Below are 23,477 nucleotides of genomic sequence, written 5' to 3' on the forward strand. Positions count from 1 at the left end.
CTGGGATCAATCAATTCTGAAGCCTAAAACTAGCAACAAAAATTTCCCCTCCATGCAAAACTCTATGTCCAGCATAAAATATTCTTGTGCAAAGCTTCATGGATAAATATACATATCTGGTTATAAATGTTAAAGGTCAAAGTCTTATTTTTCTTCCTCACCTTTATCCAATGTATTGCAAAACTAGAACATTGTTACTCACAAAAGGCATTAAAAATGAAGCAATTACATTTTCTTTTAATTCAACACAGAGTCAAGTCATATATTTTTAATACGTCTTGAAACTGACCAAGAATGGTTATTAACTTCAGTTTTTGCCTGTTTTACCTGAAAGCTGATATCTCATGTTGGCACCTGGAGGTCTTGATCCAAGAAAGTACTTAAGTAGGTGCTAGCTTTGGTCTTAGTACGACTGCTCACAGGCTTAGAGTTAAGCATGTACACAAATTCTTGGCTGGATTGGGGTCCGAGTCTCAACATTCTCGTCTTCTCAAGCTTCAGGCTGAGTGAGCAGCCTGCTCCATATCCTGACACTGCTTTGCCATGTCTGTGATGTTGCAGCCATCTAGAACTGTTTGGAAGAAGTTCAAAGCCTTATCTGGTCAGAAAGTGTTAATATGTCAAAATTCAAATGTCCCTTAGGAGTGTGCTCCCAACCCTCTTATAGGGCCTTCTCACCCTGTGCCAGGCAAAAATCTTGAAAATTTCAAAACAAGGAAGGAGCAAGAAGACCAAGCAGAGTGACAATGAGCTATCCATGATCATGTCAAGCAACATCCATAATGCCACTAGACCCAGCAACCTGATCTCTTGGTGGGGCTGACAGTCAGAAAAAGTGGAATTTCAGCACTGTTAATTCTAGGAGCTTTTTCACTATCCCCAGGCACATTTAATTGTATTAACACCAAAAAATTTACATTTTGGCTGTGTCTACACTAGCGAGTTCTTTTGAAAAAAATGGGCCTTTTTTAAAGAACCTATGTCTACACACAAAGTGCGCTCTTTCAATCTGAAATAAAAAGAACACAGTCCTTTTTCAGGCAGCCCTCTTCCTCTCCCAGGTGAGGAACAGTGCCTTTTTCCAAAAGATTCTTTTGGTGACAAATGAGTGTAGACGCCCCAGTGACCCTTTTTTCAAAAGAGCAGTCCTCATGGTGCCATATTTTTCAACCTGGCCCATTCTTTCAAAGGAGCAAGGAATGTTTGAACACGTTCTATCAAAAGAGCAGATTGATTGTTTGATCCGCTTTTCTGTGCGTGGATGTGCTCTTTTGAAAGAAGTTTTTTCAGAAGAGCTCTTCCACAAAACCTTCTCTCAAAAGATCTCTATAGTGAAGATATAGCCTTATAGAGTGTGAGCAGTGCAAAGTCTCCAATTCTTATGCAGTTTGTCTGCTATGAACTAAGGCCCTATCTGAGAAACAGATAGACCATTTGAGGTCCCTTCCAGTTCTATGAGATATGTATATGTATGTATAACTACAGCCCTCCCAAGCAGTATCATTGACTGGTATGGGATGACTCAAGGGAAAAAAAGCTATGCATGTGTGTATACTCTTGCAGGGATGGGTCCCTAGTTCTGCATTCAATTTCTGTGTTTGGGAACAGACTTTCTTTAATTATTTCAATGAGCATTATATCCACTGAAGCTACCAGCAGCTCACAAACTCTTTTGGATTTAGCATTAATAGTTATTGCTGCATGAGTGGATGTTTTCAATCAGGATGGTAGGGATAAGTTTTCCAAGTCAAACTGACTGTCACCTCTGATAGTCAGCAAAAGCCATGAGTGAAAGCCTGCTAACTAACCAATGTATTAAACAAATCCTTTGAATTAACTTGAGTCTGAAAATTGGAAAAAGGAGAATACGCACCACAATTAGTCCATGGTAATGCAAAAGATTAAAAGAAAGCATTGTGACACAGCAGCTAACTGCTTTTTTTTAATCAGCGCCTCTTCCTTTATCTTTGGACCCCGATTTACACTAAAACGTACACTAACTGTACAAGCGAGCCATGTATAAACCAATATACATTTCTTTATCACTGTTATTGAGATTATGGAATTAATTTTTCTGGGAATATCGGGTGCCCATTAAATAGCACCATGAAAATACGCTACACCAGGCCATGCTTATGTGTATTACTCAATACAAAAATAGGATAATGCCTCAGAGTTATGTTCTTCTTGGATGGGTTAGACACAAGAAATCCTGCATCTTGGCAGGACGTAAGACTAGATAACCCCTGTGGTACCTTCTAGCCCTATAGTTCTATGATATCTCTATGTTTACTTGTGACCAGAAAAGACAAATGTGGCAGATGAAATTCTGGTCTCATTTATACACAGTGTCTCTCTATCTCTGCTTCTCATTTGGAGTATATTGAGGGAAAACTCTGGCACTGGAAATTAGCATTAGTGCTCACTCTTTCCCTGAGCCTCGTTACTGGATCAGACACAACTGTCTGCTTTTTTGATTTTCATGTTCCCTGAAGTGACAAGAAGAGGCTAATCCCACACTAACAGTACAATATAGTAGGAATTATTGATGTATATTATGGTGCAAACTGAAAAAAGAGAATGCTAAATGAAATATCATGAAGCACCATTCATTTCAGGAAATAGCAATATCTGTTTGGCGTTGTGGAATTTACATTGACAAGCTCTTTGCTTAATGGAAACATGAAAACCCATTAGTTAATAACATCTGCCTTTTATAAAGCACTTTTTTTCTGTAGCTTTCAAAGCACTTTACAAAGAACATTGTTATCTCTATCCCCGTTTTACAGATGGGGAAATTAAGGCACTGGAAGGAGAAGCAACTTGCCCCAGGTTACTCAGCAATTTTTCTGACTACCAAGTCAGTGGTACACTAAACATTTTGGTAAATTAATCCCTGAACATTATTGTAGATGCACTTCGTTTTGTTCTACTTATAAAGGATTCAATACCAAGGTATGTGGAAGGGTACATACACATAAACTTACACAGATGTCTGTCTGTATCTGGGCGATTTTTTTCATGCAGTTGATGGATCTCCTTTCCAAACGGCTAAATGTAGCGCCTAGCATGTTGAATGGTAACAGAGAGGGAGCCATGCTAGTCTATATACTAGCAAAACAAAAAGCAGTCAAGTAGCACTTTAAAGACTAGCAAAATAATTTATTAGGTGAGCTTTTGTTGCACAGACCCACTTCTTCAGACCATAGCCAGACCAGAACAGACTCAATATTTAAGGCACAGAGAACCAAAAACAGTAATCAAGGAGGACAAATCAGAAAAAAATTATCAAGGTGAGCAAATTAGAGGGTGGAGGGCTGAGGGGGGGAGGTCAAGAATTTGATAAAGCCACTTACATAAACTTACATACATTGTCAAGAATTTCCATATAAAGTAGGAAGACAAGAGCTCCTTTCTGCACAGACAGGGCCAGATCTTTAAATGTTTACTTAGTGCTTTCTCAGGTAAACTCCCGCTCTCCTGACAGTTTGCAAGAATGAGTAAATGAGTATTTGACCTCTGTGTTTTTTCTTCTAGTGTGTAACACAGAGGTAACGTGGATCAGGGCTTCCTGTGTCACTAACGGCATCCATTGTTTCCATGTAACACACACCATCCACCAAAGCCATCATTTGCTGTCAGCTGGTATTGAACCCTGGACAAAAGCAAAGTCTCTTGAACCAAAGGAATAACTTCACTGACAGCTACTATAAACTCAGCTACAGTGATAAGTGAGGGACAAAGACAGCCACACTTTCCTAGATTTGCATATGCCAATACAAGGTACAATAACTCCATATTTTCCCAGACTGCCTGAGATTTAATACAGGCCCAGGAAGGGACGCAATGTTAGATTTTTCTTTGCTCATTTTATTTACAGATTTTGATATAATGTCTCAAAACCCACGTGATTAACAGTCATTCCAAATGAACCAGATTGCAGAGTTGTCATCTTTCTACATCACCATGTGTCAGAATTACTATCAAGCTGCATTAGTAGGCATCCTTCAGTCTGCATAGACTATGGATCGCACCCTTTATAGTTTCAATTGAGGACTTCATTTACAGCGTCTACTGTGACTATGAAGACCCACACGAGAGTGACAGTCCTTGCTGCATCTCTTGCAGATGTGGTGGGTGTCTGGCAAGTTCTTAGTGTGCTTTCTGTGCGCTTGCTTCTCCTCTGCTAGCTGTCTGATCCTCATTTCGCCCTTCTGAAGGCCCTTGTGTAACCCCTGCCTCCATCTGCTGCGGTCATCTGCTAGTTCTTCCCAGTTGTCCAGCTCAATGTCTACCTCTCTGAGGTGTCTCTTGCAGACATCTTTGTAGCGCAACTGGGGGCGTCTGGGAGGTCTTTTGCCAGAGGATAGCTCACCATATAAGATGTCTTTTGGAATCCTTCCATCATTCATCCTGTGGATGTGGCCAAGCCAGCGGAGCCGATGCTGCCTGAGGAGGGTGTGCTTGGTTGGGATTCCAGCTTGCTCGAGGATGGCGGTGTTGGTCACTCTGTCCTTCCATGATATTCCAAGGATGCGCCTGAGGCCGCACAAGTGGAAGATGACTGGTTCAAAGCTAACTCTGATGAGATGATTCCAGTCATTGAAAAGAAGCGCGCTGCACTTCTGGAGTACAAACGCTCACTGAGCCAGAGTACCCAGCAAGCACTTAGAGCGGCCAGAAGAACAGTACAGCAGACAGCCAGGCACTGTGCCAACAACCACTGGCTCTAGCTATGCAGCAGCATCCAGACCTGTGCTGACTTTGGTAATCTCAGAGGAATGTACGAGGGTATGAAGAAGGCATTAGGACCCACCCAGAACAAGATGGCACCTCTGAAATCCAAATCTGGTGAAGTCATCGCTGACAAAGCCAAACAGATGGAGCGCTGGGTTGAGCACTACTCCGAGCTGTACTCACGCGAGAACGTTGTGGTTGACGCAGCCCTCGATGCCGTCGAGATCCTACCAGTAATGGACGAACTGGATCAAGAACCGATTGTGGATGAACTGAAGAGAGCCATCGACAGCATTGCAGCAGGGAAGGCCCCTGGCCAGGATGGTATATCACCAGAGGTAATCAAGTGTGCTGCGGACACTCTCCTGGAACCCCTACATGAGCTATTGTGCCTGTGCTGGAAAGAGAGTGAGGTTCCACAGGATATGCACAACGCTAACATTGTAACGTTGTAACAAGCTGCATTAACTAGAGCAGGCGTGTCCAACCTGCAGCCCTCGGGCCGCATGCAGGCCTGGACAGCTAGTAATGCGGCCCCACAAGACTGTAAACTTTTAACATTATTATGTGATTTTTATACATTAACCATATTATATATTTTGTACGTGGCCCAAGACTATCTTCACTCAATGTGGCCCAGGCAAGCCAAAAGGTTGGACACCCACGAACTAGAGGGAAATAGGTATAAAGAGTCTGAGCTTGATAACATAGGGAGAGATTATGCTTCCTGGAGAGGAGAACATTTCTCATCTTCCATATAACTGTATGTCCAGTTGTGCTTTCCAGTCCTCCAGACAACTGGACATCAAAGTATGAAATAGTCTGGCTGTTAGGAATAAAGTATAAGAAGCTAACATTTTTCCTTGGTAATATAATCACTTGCTTTGGAGTAGTTATTTGTGAAGAACCTGTGGGTCGCTCCTGTAGCTGTAAACATTAAAGAGCCATGTCTCTTTTGCAAGTTATATTGTTGTTTCAATGAGTCTAATGACTTTATAATTACTCCTAGATCTGATATCTTCACTCTCTGTCTTCAAAATCTGCCACTGGGGGAGGGAAGATATCAGAATGAACTGCGAATGGGTTCCCCAAGTACTTTTGATTTCTTTCTATGCTCCATGATCATCATTAACCCAAAGACTGGAGCCTCTGGTGAGATAAAATAGAACAAGTCTTTTTTTTCTTTGTTAATAAATGCCATGTTAAAGTGCATCGCTACCCAGGTGGCATATTTCAGAGAACCCAAGGATGTCTGTGTTGTCTGATTTTAAGCCATTGTCATTTTAAGCCTCTGTTAGAAATTCAGGTGCAGGTGGTAGTACCATGAGTTAATTTTATGACTTCTTGGACACAGCTGCTACGAGGAGGTGTTGTGGAGATCCTGTTCCTCTCAAGTGACTTGTTTGTTCAAACACTATTATTTCAGGGAGGGAAGTAAAGCCTCAGGGGCACAATTAAAGGCACTTCATTGCTGCATTCTCCAGGGGTGCTGTACTAATCACCAGGGAGTCCATCACTCAGGCTCCAGTACACGCCCATATGTTGGTAGCAGCAGCCTACTCAGTTCTGAGTAGCAGCTAAGGTTTCTTACACAGTCTGAGGAAACTAACAGGCCGACAAAAATCAGAATAGGCGCTGTGGTGAAAAAAATGGTAATAGTGTTAGCTATGCAATTGAAGGCTCTACCTGTCTTAATGGTTTTGGCTGCTAATTAATGGTACTGCCATGGAGTGCCTGTCCTACTGTGCTGATTAACTCTTCTCTGTGATGCAAGGAAAGACCTCAAGCACATAACAGTGTCTGTGACACCTTTATTTAAAAGAAGATCTTTATATTCCCAGTGATCCAGGCAATTACCATTCTACTGCTGATATTATGGAGGAAGGTTATTGCAAGAATGTCCCATTAATTTTATGACTATCGTCAGCCTCATTTTGACATATTGCTGTTCAGTTTCAGGTCTAGACATATCAGTGGGACAGCAAATTCTTCTATTACCCTAAAAAGTCCTTTGTTGTTTTTCCATCTTGATAGTCCCTCTCACACATTGTCCTTAAGCATAAAAATCATTCAGACCCAATACAGAGAAAAAAAGAAATCTTCTGACCATTATTGAACTGTTTCCCTGAGGTCTGGAATTCCCTACTTCGTAGGATTAAATCCCAGAGAGAGAAATGCTCTTTCATTTGACATCCATAAACATTTTGCTTTTAACTCCTATTTCAGCCAGAGTGTCTTGACGCTTTGAATAACGTCCTCATGAGCATTTTAAAATGGTGTAAAACCTCTTATGGCAGTGCTACAGTTCCATTATTAAATGAGGCCTGTAATTTTTAATAGTTTACAGCAGATTGAGATGCTTGCCATGACATGCAATACAAATAGGCACCGTACTGTGCAGTATATTAGAAAAATTTAACACATTACGTAACACTCAGGTCATCAACACTCAGCACAAGATGACTATAAGGTGACCAAACCAACAGCTAAAGAAAATGAAATAAATAGTGAGGAAGTCCTACTCCCCATCTGTGTTTTACAGCTAAATGAAAAACAAAGCTCAACTAACAATACCAAACTTAGCAAATAAAATCTGGGAGGAGGCTTCCCTCAGCTGTTCCCGTGGAGATGCCAGGAATGTGTGCAATTTATTTAAAAGTTGTATTTATACTTTATTTTAAATTCATTCTTTATTCAACCTGTTATCTTTATCTACTACAGTATATAATTTTCCCTTGTGGGCAGAGCAGAAATGATGCTATCCTGGGGCAATTGCATAAGGACAGCATGGTTGTTTAGTTGTTAGAGTGGAGGGTGGGGTTCAATCATGGATAAAAAGAAAGGTTGGCAGGACAGCTGGGTTGTTGTTTTTAATACACACAGTAAAAGAAAAGCTAGCTGCACACAACAGAGCAGATGCAATCAAGGCAACAGGTTACAACCAGTATGCCTATTATTACAGCTGGCCAGAAAACTGGGGGGGGCAGGAGAGGTTCCCATGGCAAATTTCAAAGTTATAGGAGTTGTAGTGTGGGTGCCTTGTGCTCTAATTGTCCTCTATAAGCAAGAATGCAGCACATCAGAGGCGTCTGATGGCCACAATGCATGATGGGAAACATAGGCCAGTCAGGAGCCTGTCCTAGGGAAGCATAAGGCACTCAAACAGCAATGTGCAATATTTCATCTTCCAGCTAAAAAACCAAAAGGGGTGGGTGGAAGTAAAATTTTCTCTTTTTTCATTTTTGACAAAAATCAAAAAAAATTTCACAGAAAGCACGTGTACAAAAACCCAATTTTCTATAATTAATGTGTCTATAAAGAATGTTACCAGTACTACTTATAATTATACCATATATGTCTGTTATTTTTCATTCTTTCCACATGATCAATCTTTGCTCAAAAATTTCAGCTATTTAATCAAATAAAAGTACCATTTTGCTTAATTTATTGTCTTGGCAACTACATATTTATACCACACATTTCTTTTTTCAACCACGTTTATTGATTGCAGACACAAGGCTGTTAAACAGGTACATACTGTGGTTAATCTTGGTAAATCGGGACTTTCCTCTAACACCATCATTAAGGATATTCCAGATTGAAAAGTATCTGGCAGAATTGTTAGAAAATGGGATATTATGTGTTTAAATCTGATTTTCCCAAGTTTTACACCTAAAGAGGGAACTTAAACATTATTTAATGTCTATTTTTCTATGTGAGATTTTGTTTTTAAGCGTGTCCTTAAAAAAGGGAGAAAAGGAAAAGAAATCAATAGAAGCATAAACTCTTTCATTCTGTTTTAGTCTCCCCCACACCCACTTTCACTTCCTGTCAGCTTCACTTCAGTCGGTGCCATAGGCTCTGAGGAGGATTATATATCTCTGCAGAGATGCCGCTGAGCCTTTCCATGTTTTGCTGGCTCCAGATGGAAGCTGCTTATGTTAGAACTGGACCCAGTGTATCTTTCGGCCTACTCCGTCATTGTGTAATCGCAATCACAGAAGTTTACCAGCAATAGAAACGATCTATTTGTGGAGACCTTCCCTCCTTTAAGGCATGTAGCAGATACCTGTGATTTCAGATAAAAATACTGATTTCTGATACCTTAGTTTGGAGAAATTCCAGAGAACCCTGTCACTAGGTATAAACCACACCCACCCACCCTGGGCAAGGAATAGAGAAGCTGATGAGCCTCCTGCAAACTTAACTAATAGGATATTTCAGCTGAGTAGAGGCTCATGTATTACGATTCCCAGGTTCAGTCCCTGCGGATAATGTCCAACTTAGCACTGCATTGCTGAGTGCTGCCGTCACTCTTCTCCACAACTAAAATAACTTCTGTAATCAGAGCTCTGTCCTTTCCGTAAGGCTCAGGCCTGAGTTCTGGAGCTGCACCGGCCCCTGCGTAGCCCAGCACACGAGATGAATGTAGCCATTTCTGCACCACATAAAGGGATGCAACTTGCACACCTCCCTGTACATAGATTTCTCTGCTGCCTGAGTGAGAGGGTGAGGCCATGTCCCCCCGATCCTCTCTGACCCTGGGGTGATTTGTCTGCACAAGCACTGCAACTGACTGTTCTCTGAGTGAATGATTTATTTGGTGATGAGCTTTCTGATGAAATGGGTCTGTCCCACAAAAGCTCATCACCGAATAAATCATTTTATTAGTCTTTAAAGTGCTACATTTCTGCTGCTTTGTTTTGTTGGGGTACAGACTAACACGACTACCTCTCTGTTACTGTTCTCTGAGCGGCGGATGCAAAAAAGAGAGAGTTTTTTTGTAACTTCCACCCTTCCGTAGTGTCACCGGCTCTGCAGGAGAAGGATGTGATACTATCCACGCACGTAACTGGGGCTGGGGAGTCACTTTTAAAAACCCAGCATTTAAGATAGTGATATTTCTCTCCCCAGGGAGGCCTCCTCCCCATCAGATCAGATACAAAAGATAATCACCCTGAGTTGCTGTTAATGGGAGATTTTAGTTACATGCACTGTTTTTCAGCATCCATCCTCTATTTTGGCCTGATGAGATGAAATTCTACCAGTCTGGGCCAAAATGTTTACAAAGAGGTTTTATATTGCATCAAAGAAAAGCAGGGAGATACCATATTTAGCCAATGCTTGCTGCTGTTCATCAAATTTTCTTGAATTCGCTGAAGTGCTTCCTTCACAAGGAGTACAGTAAACCCTCCATTTAACGGACTAATGGGGGGAGGGGTGTCCGTTAATGCCGAAAGTCCGTTAAATCTGAAGGATTTACTGTATTCGCCGTAGCGCTCCCCCATCCACCCACTCGCTGCGCCAAATAAATGCCAGTGATTCACCAGAGACACTGGAGCTGCCACTGGAGCCACCGCCACCAGGGCTGAAGGAGCCACCACAGCCAGAGCAGCTGGAGGAGCCACCACCACTGGGGCCACAGAAGTGGCCACCACACAGTCCTCCCACCAGGGGTGGGACGTGTGCACAAGTGCTGCCTGCCTGCATACGCATCCCACCCCCGGTGGGAGGAGCACGTGGCGGTTCCAGCGGTGGTGGCCTGGCTGCCTTGGCAGCTCCTCCGGTGGCGGCAGCAGTCCCAGATACTCTTGCGGCCCCAGCCATGGCAGCTCCTCCAGCAGCAGCTCTGGCTCCAGTGGGTCTGATAAATCGCTAGTATTTACTTCCTTTGCGGGCTGGGGAGACGACTGGCGGACAGTCCGTTATTTCTGAAGTCCACTAAACCAGTCTGGTGAATCGAGGGTTTACTGTAACTAATTTGCTCGTAATTTGCAGCTCCTGTAGACATACCCACACTAACTGTACTCTAACCAGCTTGCTAGAATAACAATGGGAACTAGGGCTGCCAATCGTCCTGGGTTAGCCAGGAGTTGCCCAGAATTGGGCTTGATTTCCCAGAGTCTAGTGAAGGCAGTCCGGAAGATTTTAGGCTGCTAAAATTCCAGTGGCACAGCAGGGCTGAAGCATGCTTCATGCCTGCCCTGGCTCCTCACAGCTCCCAGAAGCATTTGGCATGTCTGCCCACCTCTTAGGTGCAGGCTTGGACTAGGGGTCTCTGCACACTGCCCATTCCCAGCCAATGGAAGCTGCAGGGGTAGTGCCTTCAGGCAGAGGCAGCACGCAGAGCCATCTGGGGGCCCTTGAGCCTAAGGAGCCAGACATGCCAGCCACTGCCTGGGAACCAACTGATGTAAGCACCGCCCAGCTGGAGCCTAGATTCCTCTATGCTGTTCTACGGAATATTCGGGTAATTTATATGGAAACTTATTACATTCTTATAGAACTCTGCTGGGCTCAATCCTATGAACCTCCAACTACATGCTGGCTAAGGAGACAGTCTTGTCCCAAACCCCTGGTAGTTCTCTGCCAGGGAGATCTATTCATGGTAGTTGCCACTTGGTCACCTCAGCTTGTCCTGGAATTCTCAGAATAGTCTCACAGCATTATTGCTGAGTTTTCTGAGTTCCATACTTAATGGGAAAGGTTTGCACCTATCAGCTAGTTCCAGGAGAGGAGAGGACACATGCAAGGACCATGTTGAAATGCAAAGCCTGACTATAGCCATACTAAATGAAGTAGCTGCCTCTCTGAATTAGTGAGATCCTTCCTGGGAATTAGTGTCTCATGCACAAAGCAACCATCCTGAACCTTGCTCATTCTGCTCAGTTGTAAATGGATCTAAATTTATTTAAAATAAGATACTTTGGTATCGGACATCCCTGCTGAGAAATTTAGTTAAAGATTCAGGACCTATTTATTCATTTTGTTCCTGAAAACAGCCTTTGGGTAAACTCAGCATCACAAGTAAAATAGGAGGTTACTATGAATCTGTATATTTATATAGCACCATAAATTGATTTACACTCATAAACATAAGGCAATAACCCATTTCACTAGGACAGAAAATAATAAGAGGTTTGGATAGGTGTCCTGATATAAAAAAATCTGAAGAACTATTTCTCCATCTTCCATGCCCAAGTAGCCTCAAAAAGGGAATCTGATGTGTTTTGCTATAGTTTTGTTAAGTGTCCTCCTTTAAGATTCAGTTCTTCATTTGAACATAGATATTAACTCTTTTAACCAGTGCACAAGCCTTTCATTGCTTCTGTGAGTCCCCAGGTGGGGCACTGAGTGGTCTCGTGATGATCTAAACTAACATTGATTACAGGTATCTACTGTCTCTAAGTAGTAGGCATCCTTCAGTCTGCATAGACTATGGATCGCGCCCTTTAAAGTTTCAATTGAGGACTTCATTTACAGCATCTATTGTGACTATGAAGACCCACACGAGAGTGACAGTCCTTGCTGCATCTCTTGCAGATGTAGTGGGTGTCTGGCAAGTCCTTATTGTGCTTTCTGTGCGCTCGCTTCTCCTCTGCTAGCTGTCTGATCTTCATCTCGCCCTTCTGAAGGCCCTTGTGTAACCCCTGCCTCCATCTGCTGCGGTCATCTGCTAGTTCTTCCCAGTTGTCCAGCTCAATGTCTACCTCTCTGAGGTGTCTCTTGCAGACATCTTTGTAGCGCAACTGGGGGCGTCCGGGAGGTCTTTTGCCAGAGGCTAGCTCACCATACAGGATGTCTTTTGGAATCCGTCCATCATTTATCCCGTGGACCTGGCCAAGCCAGCGGAGTCGACGCTGCCTGAGGAGGGTGTACATGGTTGGGATTCCAGCTTGCTCGAGGACGGCGGTGTTGGTCACTCTGTCCTTCCATGATATTCCAAGGATGCGCCTGAGGCAGCGGAAGTGGAAGACGTTCAGCTTCTTTTCCTGGCGGGCATACAGGGTCCAAGTCTCGCTGCCATAAAGGAGGATGCTGAGGATGCAGGCTCTGTAGACTTGCATTTTGGTGTGAGTGTACAGCTTGTTGTTATTCCACACTCTCTTGCTGAGTCTGGACAGAGTTGTGGCTGCTTTTCCGATCCTCCTATTTAGCTCAGTGTCCAACGACAGGGTGTCAGTGATGGTGGACCCGAGGTAAACGAACTCGTGGACGACCTCTAACGTATAGTTGTCAATGCTGATTGATGGGAATTCAGCAATATCCTGACTGAGTACTTTTGTCTTCTTTAGGCTGATGGTAAGCCCAAAGTCCTTGCACGCTTTGGAGAACTGATCCAGCAGTTTTTGAAGCTGGTCCTCTGTATGAGACACTACAGCAGCATCGTCTGCGAACAGCGTGTCTCTGATGAGGACTTCTTGCACCTTAGACTTAGCTTTCAGCCTTGCAAGGTTAAACAGTTTCCCATCAGATCTTGTGTGCAGCAAGATGCCCTCTCTTGAAGATCCAAAGGCATGCTTCAGGAGGAGTGCGAAGAAGATCCCGAACAATGTCGGAGCAAGCACGCATCCTTGTTTGACGCTGCTCCTGATTCTGAAAGCATCTGATAATGCACCGTCATATTGGATGGTTCCTCTCATATCTTCGCGGAACGACTGGATCATCTTGAGTAACTGTGGAGGACAGCCTATCTTGTGGAGCAGTTTGAACAGACCATCCCTGCTGACCAAGTCAAAGACCTTGCTCAGGTCGATGAAGGCTATGTAGAGTGGCTTTCTCTGCTCCCTGCACTTCTCCTGCAGCTGCCTTAGAGAGAAGACCATGTCAACGGTAGACCTCTCTGCGTGGAATCCACACTGCGATTCGGGGTACACCCTCTCAGCAATCTTCTGGAGTCTGCCAAGGATGACGCGAGCGAACAGTTTACCAGTGACGCTTCGGAGGGAGATTCCACGGTAGTTGTTGCAGTCGCTTCTGTCTCCTTTGTTCTTATACAACGTCTGTCTCTAAAGAATACATAATAGTAATAATAATAATAATAATAGTATGGCATACTTCTAAAAGACCTTCCATCCGGAGATTTGGATAGGGCTGTGAGAAGAGAACTGCACAATGCCTCCTCTCATGATGTTCCAAAGGTCCAGGGGTACCTTAAACCAGTACAGCTGCATACAGATACATTGGTATGTTTTTCTCGCAGACAATACATCCATTTCTGTCCCACATATACATTCTCCCACTCCCCCCGACAAAATATCACAATCAATATATTCAAATATATTTTTATAACTGTTTCTAAATTAGCTCTATTTTTAAAATGCCAATTAAGTGTCAGAGTAATCAACTTTTATCAGCAAGCCTCAGCACAGCTGTTGATTAGCTGTTTTCCAATTAACCTTTTCACCTCTCCCCAAGTTAGAGAGTAAATTTATTTACACTGATAACAAGGCACAAATATACATGTTCCATTAGACCCAGATTGGCAATGCCCTTAGCTAAATTTGTTTTTGGGGTTTTTTTTTTTTGACTCCTAATCTAATCGTTATCTCCAGTCACAGTCCATCATATACAATCTATTGGAACTCATGGTTTCCTTGTAAGAAACCAGAATTTCCTTGCACCAGGAAATGTGCAATTCTATGGTTTTATTTCTGTTGGAAGGCCAGATCACAACAGAAGACAGCGAGCCTGATTCTCCGCTACTTTGCTACGTCAGAATGGCAGTGTTAACACGCACTCCAACTCAAGTTTCCGGTAGTCTTAAGCTATGTCTAGATTGCCAAGAATTTTCAGCAGAAGATATGCAAATGGCGCAAAGCATTTGCATATCTCCTGCCGACAATTCTTCTGGGAGAAGCTCTCCCAACATCTGGCCCATTCACACGAGGTCAAATGTCGGGAAGAAACTCTCTGCCAACACCCCTGTTCTTCCTTGTGGAACGAGGATTACTGGGATGTCAGCAGAAGGCTCCTGGAACAGCAGGGTTGTGAGCACAATCCTTAAGAGAGCTATTTGGCTATGTGGGGCAAACAGATTGAAAAAAAAAAAAAGGGGATGGTGCTTGGCCCTGCCAAGTGGGCAGGGGACTGGACTCACGAACTTCCCAAGGTCCCTTCCAGTTCTATGAAATGCAAATCTCCATATTTCTTTTTCTTTCTCACTTTGTGTGTCCATCTCCTAGACTCCCTCATCCTCCATTCCCACCCCAGATTTCCTAGAAGCAGACTGGTTATTTCCAAACTCCAGCACAGAGTTTGGTTCTAGCCTGAAAATATCCTGAACTGAATAAACAGATACATTTAACAGCACAAGGGCTACTTTATATAAGGTACTGCAAGCCACTGAATTCCAATGTTTAAGAAATGGCTCCAAGGGATTATTATGGGGCAAAGTTTCCCAGACTGGGGCTTGGGAACCTACTCCGGATTGTCTGGGAGTCCACTGAGAGCTAGCTGGTGAGTTGGTGCAGGCTCTCCTCCTTTCCAAATGTCCCTACAAGTGTCCAGCACCATTTCCTCTAATTTTTCCATCCCTGGGCAGAATAAATTTTGTGATGTGCACCACCAATAGACACATACTGCTGGCTGTGGGGGGCTGCGTGCACTCTGCTAGTTGACTGGGCAGCACCTGAATCTCTTCTGGACAGCTACCCAAGTGCTCAGCTTACAGGGAACACTGGTGTCCAGGCTTTTCTTTGCAAGAAGGAGGCTGGTCACCTTTAAAAGCAACTGGCGGCAGAGGCAGCCTAACCTAGTATGATGGGTCACAGCTAAACAATAATAGAGGATACAGAAAAATATATCAGAGACTGGAGCTGCCATTGGGACTGGAGCTGATAGGCAGCACAAGGAAAGAGTGACCAAGGGAACAGGAGAGAAAGGAACAAGGAAATACGTCTACAGCAGAGGCGTCCAAAGTGGAGAAAACCCAACGTGATTGGGTCTCACGTTCATCCATCTAATTAAAAATGTTGAAATATGTGACTGTTTTTATGTCTGTGTATTCACATTTACGTACTGATTAATAAAGTTTTCACATTCTACAAACTTATTTCTTACATGTGCTGGAAGGGTTTTCTTCATATGAACATAAGCAACATTTCCATCAGTTTGGATTACATCTGACAGGTTGGGTGAGGGTGACTGCTAAATGTGGGGATGAAAAGTGGGACCCAATGTAAAACGTTTGCTTGCCCCGAGCTAGAGAAGCAGATGGAGAAGATAAGTAGTATGTAGGGTTGTGAGCCCTGGGCAATCAAAAAATTGTGAGTCAGGTCCCCACTACCAACCAAAAATCATGAGATTGACTAAAAACTCATGTGTCAGCAGGGTGGCCATGTTAGTCTGACAAAGTGGGGCTTTGCCTGTGAAAGTTTATGCTCCAATACATCTGTTAGTCTATAAGGTGCCACAGGACTTCTCGTTGTTTTTAAAAATCATGAGATATTGAAATAATAAATGTGGATTTATTCTTATTTCCTTCATAGTGTTCTAGCCTTCAGAGCTCATGGTTTCTCTGTGACCATGACAGCTTGAAATGTGCTTTCTTTTTTAAGTGAAAGCTGAGATTGTTATGGAATCAGAGGATTCTGGGAGTCGGGGCATGAAGAAAAACATCACATTTCAGGAGATTTGCAACAAAACTGAGAAAGCTGGGATCGCTGAGGGGATGCAGATAGCATGGCAGTTTGCCAAGAGACTAAACAGGAACAAAAGGACCAGATGGCCCAGAAGCATGAGCAGGACAGCAAGGAGAAGAAAAGAAATAGAATAAGTGGGCTGGGGAGAGACAAAATGTATGGCAAAAGTAGAGAGCGTGCTTAATTTTGTTTCAAAGATGAGACAACACTGCATTAATGGCAATTTAAACTGCATTACTATCTTACCTTTCCCCATAAGCTATTGCTGCAGTTGCCATGGGGATGTTATGCAATTGTGAAAGGTGTGGTGGGGAGATTCTTACTCGGCTATCTTTCTCTCTTAAGGCAACAGGGAAGAATTAGAGCAAGACTGAAATAAGTTACAAAAATCAAATAAACAAAAGTCAGAAGCTGGAGGTTCTAAGAAGAAGAAGGGCAAAGGAAAAGAAGGGCTTTTAGAGGTCGCAGGGAGACATCACTGGCTAGATGTAATACTTGTCAAAGCTCAACACAGCTGCTGCCTAGTCCTAGCAAAAGGAGCCACTCTCTGATATTTGTTCTTCCTCCAACAAGGGCTCTTGCAAGCAAACAGTCTTTCAAAACCCACCCACAGGTTTTTCTGAGGTCACAAGTTTATAGCCATCTTGGCTCAGAACAAGCACCAACATGAACCTGTGAGCCCCAGTTTTATCCAGTTTGGACCTCTGCTCTTGTCTTCATGTAACTGGTGATCAGTCAGCAGACAACACATGTCTCCTGGGAGCCCCACTTCTCAAAAAGTCTGCAGACAAGAGAAGTTGCCTTCCTCTCCTCCTAAGTATTTCCCAGGAAACCCACTAAAACTTGTTTGTCCAGCAAGATGTGTCAGAGCTCTCCGAAGCTTATCGCATTTCCCAGGCTATGTCTGGATTGCAGGAAGAAATCTTGTGACAAAACTTGTCTTGACAGAGTGCATCCATACACCAAGGTGCCTCAAAAGAGCAAGCCGCTCTGTTGACAGAGAGCAGCCAGACTGCACAGCCCTTCTATCAGCCAAACAGCAACCCAGAACCACACCAGCCAGGGTTGCAGGTCACCAATTCCTTCTGGGAGCCCCGCCAAGATGCATGCTTAAAGGGACTCCTGCCCCCAGACACCCATTTCATGCCTGTGCTTCAGGCGTGCCTACCTCCTTGAGGGACACCACAGCTAGCGCAGGGCTTCGTGTCTTTGTAAGCGACACAGCTTATCCCTGGGATCCATGCCACCGGAGCTGCCCCAGGGTTTGTGGTGGCCCCATACTGACATGATGCAGCAGCTGATGAACATTCTAAGTCATCCTCCTCTTCCTCACCAAGGGACAGCCTGAGATCACCTTCAGGGATGGCACTCTGGCTGCAGGACTCTCACACCCGCCCCAAGCCCTGGTGCACAAGTGGCTCTGAAGGCACTGCACCGGTTTGGGCTGGTGGGACTGGCTGGTCATGGAGCAGTGGGATGACCAGCACTGGCTCTAGAACTTTCAAATGTGGAAGGCCAATTTCCTGGAGGTCTGTGCCTGCCTCGCTCCTGCCGTCCAGATGCATGACACCCAGCTTCGGCCTGCCATCCCCATGGAGAAGCAGGTCACAATCTCCCTCTGGAAGCTTGCCATCCCTGACAGCTAACACTTGGTGGGCAACTAGTTCAGCAGGGGGGTGGATACCCCTGCTCCTGGGGAGGTGCCTCACACTGGGGGCCTCTGGAGAGTTCAGGGTAATGGGACCGGAGGGGGTTGGGGACCTCTTCAGGGCCCTGGGACTCCCTCCCTCAGTCCCAGTTGTGTGCATTCAGCCACCTCCATCTGCAGGTCATGATAGCCATTAACGTGATCCTGCTATGGAGGGTCATCCATCTGGGAGAACTTGGTGAAGCTGTGGCTGGATTCGCAGCCCTGGGCCATCGATGGGATCCACATCCCGATCTGTGCCCCAGAGCACAGGATGGCCAAGTGCATCAGTCGTAAGGACTACTTCTCAATGGTGCTTCAGGGCTGGTTCACCACCCTGGACAGTTCATGGACATTTATGTTGGGTGGACAAGCCAGGCACACAACGCCCGAGTGTTTCGCAACTCCAGCCTGTGCTGGAGGTAGGCACATTCGTACGCTGTCATGAGCTGGTGGTTGGGGCCATGCAGATGCCACTCTGCATTGTGGGAGATGCAGCCTACCACCTACTGCCATGGCTGATGAAGCCCTATATCGAACATCTGGACCCCAACCAGGAACTATTCAATGCCTGCCTGAACTGCACCAGGATGCAGGATGAGTGCACATTCAGCCACCTTAAGGCATGGTTCAGGTGCCTGCTGACCCACCTCAACATGGGGGAGTGCAACATCCACCAAGTTGTGGGGGCTTGTTGTGCTTTGCACAACATTGTGGAGGGAAAGGGGGAGGCCTTCCTCCTGGAGTGGGGGACAAACACCGGCCACAAGGGGTATGCCTATGACCAACCGAGCACAGCTACCATCTGCCAAGCCTATTAGGATGGGCTGTGGATCCAGGAGGCTCTGAGGGACAGCTTCTCCCATGGACCCAATTAATCCTACCCAGGGCAGCCCCCATTGGGGACCTTGGGCTTACAGCCCTACCCTGTGTCCACCATGATGCCTTCCTTCAACCCCGCAACCCTCCCTGACCCCTGCACAATGAAGAGGGATGCAGGTCTGGTGAACAAATAACTGTGTTTTAATGAACAAAAAAACAACATGTGCAAAAGAAAGAAATCGTGCTGCACATAACTATTTACATCAGTGGTTCCCAAACTTTTTGGCACCAGGCTCCCCTTGATTTTTGAGAAACCCTCACACCCTCCTCACCTCTCCTTGATCATCATCCAACCCGTCCTTTTAACAAAAAATTCAATTTGTAATTTAAAATAAACACAAAAATGTTTTTTAAATTAAAAATAAGCACAAACAGTTTTTCTTGGCCCCTGGCAGGTGCCTGGTGCAACCCTAGCTAGCTAGCTGCCTGAACCCCATGCCAGCCATCAGAACTGCCTGCACCCACCACCTGCCTGCCTGAGATCTGCACTGCCAGAGCCACTCACCCAAGCCCCACACTGCCAGGGCCAGCCATCCACCCACCTACCAGCCACACGCCCATGCCCCACACTGGCAGGGCCACGCCCCCCCGCCATCCTTAGCCACCCAAGTCCATGCTGCTGGGGCCAGCTGCCCGAGACCCATATTGTTGGGGCCAGCCACCCGCCTGCCAGCCCAAGTTGCCCAAGCCCCATGCTGCCAGGGCCAGCTGCCTGAGCCCTGCAAGCCCCACAAGCCTCCCACCAGAGCCCCTCCCCCTCACAAAGCCAGGCACCACCAACCCACCCCTGCTCTTACCCCATCCCCATCTCACTCACCGAAGCCAGGCACCCCCATTCCCCCATCTAACCGCACCCTCCTCCTCCTCCCATCCCCAACCCACACTCACTCACCTTTGCAGAAGGCAACTAGCTCCACATGGGTTTTTGCTGGCTGCCTGCTTTTTATAACAGCTGTGCCGGGTCACCCACATAAAATGGCAGCGGCTGAGAGCCGGAAGCAAAGGATGGCTCTTTCTTTGGGTGGGGGAAGTGGGGGGGGCTGGGTCACCTCATCCCCCCCCCCCGGAATTTCTTCATGTCCCCCCAGGAGGGCACCTCCCCCCCAGTTTGGGATACCATGATTTACGTGAAAACAACGTGCAAAGAACTATATGTAGTGATGGGAGGCCTGAGAACTTGGTGGGGGTAGGCTTGGGACAGGGGCAGGGAGAGTCTCAGAACATAGAAGGGGTGGGGGTATGAACCCAAACGGGACTGGGACTCCAAACAATGTCAACCTCAGGATTCCCTCCCACCATGGGTTTGGGTCCCCCATCATGGATGGGCTGGGGCTGGAACCAGGGAAAGTTACAGCAGGGAGGGGCTGCAGTGAGGTCTGGGTAGGCAGGGGGAGCAGGGGGCTTGGGGGCAGGGGGCAACTGGGGGGCAGGAGGCCCATGGGGGTCTGGGAGGCAAGAAGAGGTGCCATAGCCATCACCCAGGGGATCAGGCAAGGGTCCAGGATGCCATGCAAGAAGGCCAGTGGGTGAAGGACAGTGGGGGCTGGGTGCAAGGCAGCCGGGAAAGCATGTCCCGCCAGATGCTGTTGACAACCCTGAACAGGGACATGAGCTGGTCCCAGGCCTGCAACCACCATTCCATGTTGGTCTTGAGCTGGTGTTCTATGGTGCCCTGGTGTTGTGATCCCTCATCAGCTCCTCATGCGAGCGCCACTGGCTCCTGCATTTTCAGGCTCAGCCTGGTGGTGAGGTGGGGCTGGCTTGGCCCAGTGACAAGTGTGGGGTGGCCCAGCCCGTGGATGGTACGGATCCAGGTGTAAGGAAGCCACGGAGGAGAGACGGTGAGCCATTTGTGCAGTGCAGCCCCTAAGGTCCGTCCCCTCACCTTGAGCAGTGACCAACACCCTCACAGGCCCAGGGATGGGGATGTCCTGGGAGCAAAGCCACAGGAACTCTGTAGTGCCTCTAGGACCGTACTAACTAGTGCACCCCACCCCCCACTACTCAAAGGAATAGCGGCTGGGGGGGGGGTGTCGGCCACAGAAGGGTCCCTCATGCATGGTGGGTGGGCTGGGAGCATCCTTGCCCTCCCTGGAGCCCACGCACACACCTGTAGCTTGCAGCACTGCCCATGGGAGTGGGTGCTGCCTTGTGCCTGTGTGTCGGATGCCACATTCCTTGGTGTGCCTGGGGTCAGGCCGGTGCCCTTGTGGCTCGCCCGCTTCCAGCCATGACAGGTGCTAGGAGGGCCTTTCAGGGGCTGTCTGCTGGGTCTGGGAGGTGCACACCACCTTTCATGGGGTTCCACATGCTGAGACCACAGTGCAAGGTCCTGTATGTGCCAACCGAGCAATGCTCACAGCACACCCCGTCTGTGCCCCCCTCCTCTGCCCTAGGGTGTGTGACAGGGGGTACTCATCAGAGGCACCCTCCCCCAGCTCTGATGATGCCCAGGAGGTGGCCTGGCTGGCGGGGACTGAGTCCAGGATGAGGCTGCTGGTCTCTGAGTCCAGCTCCAGTGGGGGTTAGAGCTGAGATGCCTCCTCCTCCTGCAGGGGCTCCTGCTGCAGTGGGGAGCCCTTGAGCCCCATGCCAAGGCTCAGACACAGGGCTGATATGTCCCCCCATCGCAGGATGTTGTTGATCTCCTGGCAGTAGAGGCATGTTGCTGGTCCAACACGGAGCATCACGCAGCATCCCAGGCCCACACATAGTCCTGGTGAAGTTATTTTACCTTTGCCCAGACCTGCTCCAGGATGTGCTGGGGAGTGGCGGTGACCACTCTGTTATAAATCTCCACGTTTCTGCATCGGGCGTTGGGCTCCTGCAGGCATTCTTCCTCTGCCCACAAGTCCACAAGGGCCTGGATTTCTGCCCTGCTCAAGGAAGGGGCACAGCACTGGGACCTTAGCGGGTGCTGGGACCCCTCAGGCTGATCCCTTGCAGGCCCTGTGGGGGCAGGTGCTCAGGGGCCTCTGCTGTTGCCTCTGGCTGCTGGATGCAGCTGTGAGAGCATTGCAATAAGCAGCTTGTAGCTCTGCTGCTTGCACGTTCTTGGCTTCCTGCCATGGGGTTCCCAGGGCTCCTGGTGGCTTTAAGAAGGGATGGAGGCAGAAACCATAGAGCGCTAGTTGCTGTGGACAGGGTGTCTGCTGGAGCACCTACACAGCATCCTGGAGGCCTTTTCTATTGACAGAAGGGCCCCAGAAGGTCCAGACTGGCATTTTGTCAATAGATCTCTGTCGACAGCGGCATTCTTCCTCGTGGCGAGTGGGGTACTGCTGTCCACAAGAGCGCTCCATTCTGCTGACTTACTGTCAACAGAATGCACTTTACAATCTGGATGCTCCAAGGGTTTTGTCAACAAAATGGCCTTTTGTCAACAAAACCCTGCAATCGAGACGTAGCCCTAAGGTTTACCTTGGCTATGTTGCTAAAGAAGGTTTCAATGCAATGACCTCCTAAAATACAGAAGCTGAAATCAATAAAGTTTATCTTACTTCAGTGAGATTTGTCCAGGATATTGCAGGAAATTGTCATATTTTTTACAATACTAAGAAGGGGAAGAATGGTACCAGGGAGGTACCTAACCACTCCCTACTTGCCTTTGGAAATCCAGGGGAAATCTATATGCAGACCAGACCAAGAGACAATTTCAAGCGCATGCATCATTACTCTTTCTCCTTGTCTGTTTTCTGGTGCTGCCTGTTGCTATAGATTAGTGCTCTATGTGTGTCAGATGCTGGACTGCAGAGGTGGCTGCATTATAGGGAAGGTTGAAATTGGTCCCCTTGCCTCTTTTCTGTTTCAGTTTGTAAAGCATTCAGGGTGATGTATATGTAATCAGCCTTAGCTAACTGCAAGTTACTATTATCCCACCAAATTTTCCTGTTTTTCTACATTATCTTGATAGTCTTATTACTCCCATTCACTGATTATCGTAATAGTCTCAAATTTCCTAAGCACCATGCTTGTTGCTTTTGGGCTTCACATGGACAGAACATTAAAAATGGAATATTTTGTCTGTTTCTCACCAGTTCCCCCAATTTATGAAATGAAAGTTATTCCCTCAATCCAATACATAGCCATTTTATTTGTATGGAACACATGCCTTTGGAAGCTACCTAAATGATTGTCTGTCTCTTTTGCCTCTGCTATACCCACACATTCTAGAGGGGCCTCCAGCCTGGAGTCGTGGTTGCAGAAGCTCCTTCAACCAAACATAAAAGGAAGCTCTGACTTCTGTTGTACATAAGGTGCTGTCAAAAAGCTAACGAAATATTCGGAATCAGTAGGAAAGGAATAGAGAATAAGACAGAAAATGTCATGTTACCTTTATATAAATCCATGGTACGTCCACATCTGGAATAGTCTGTACAGATGTGGTTGCCCCATCTCCAAAAAGATATATTGGAATTGGAAAAGGTTCAGGAAAGGGCAAAAAAAATTATTAAGGTTATGGAATGTCTGCCATATGAGGAGAGATGAATAAGACTGGGACTTTCTTTCTTGGAAGAAAGATGACTAAGGGGAGATATGATAAAGGAATACACAATCATGACTGATGTGTAGAAAATAAATAAGGAATTGTTATTTACTCCTTCTCACATCACAAAAACGAGGGGTCACCCAATGAAATTAATAGGCAGCAGGTTTAAAACAAACCATAGGAAATATTTTTTCCACACAATGCACGGTTAACCTGTGGAACTCCTTGCCGAAGAACGTTGTGAAGACCAAGACAATAG

General features: G+C 46.2%; 1 long non-coding RNA gene across 1 annotated transcript in view; it reads right to left on the reverse strand.

Annotated features, from left to right (window-relative positions):
* Nucleotides 1–473: 473 nt before the first annotated feature.
* LOC142013245 (uncharacterized) overlaps nucleotides 474–23,477 on the reverse strand; it is a 46,481-nt gene continuing 23,477 nt past the window's right edge. Inside the window, exon 3 of the long non-coding RNA XR_012645591.1 lies at nucleotides 474–571. This is a non-coding gene — a long non-coding RNA (uncharacterized LOC142013245). The remainder of the gene's footprint in view (nucleotides 572–23,477) is intronic.

This window comes from Carettochelys insculpta, chromosome 5, assembly GCF_033958435.1.
Source record: "Carettochelys insculpta isolate YL-2023 chromosome 5, ASM3395843v1, whole genome shotgun sequence".
Taxonomy (NCBI): domain Eukaryota; kingdom Metazoa; phylum Chordata; order Testudines; family Carettochelyidae; genus Carettochelys; species Carettochelys insculpta.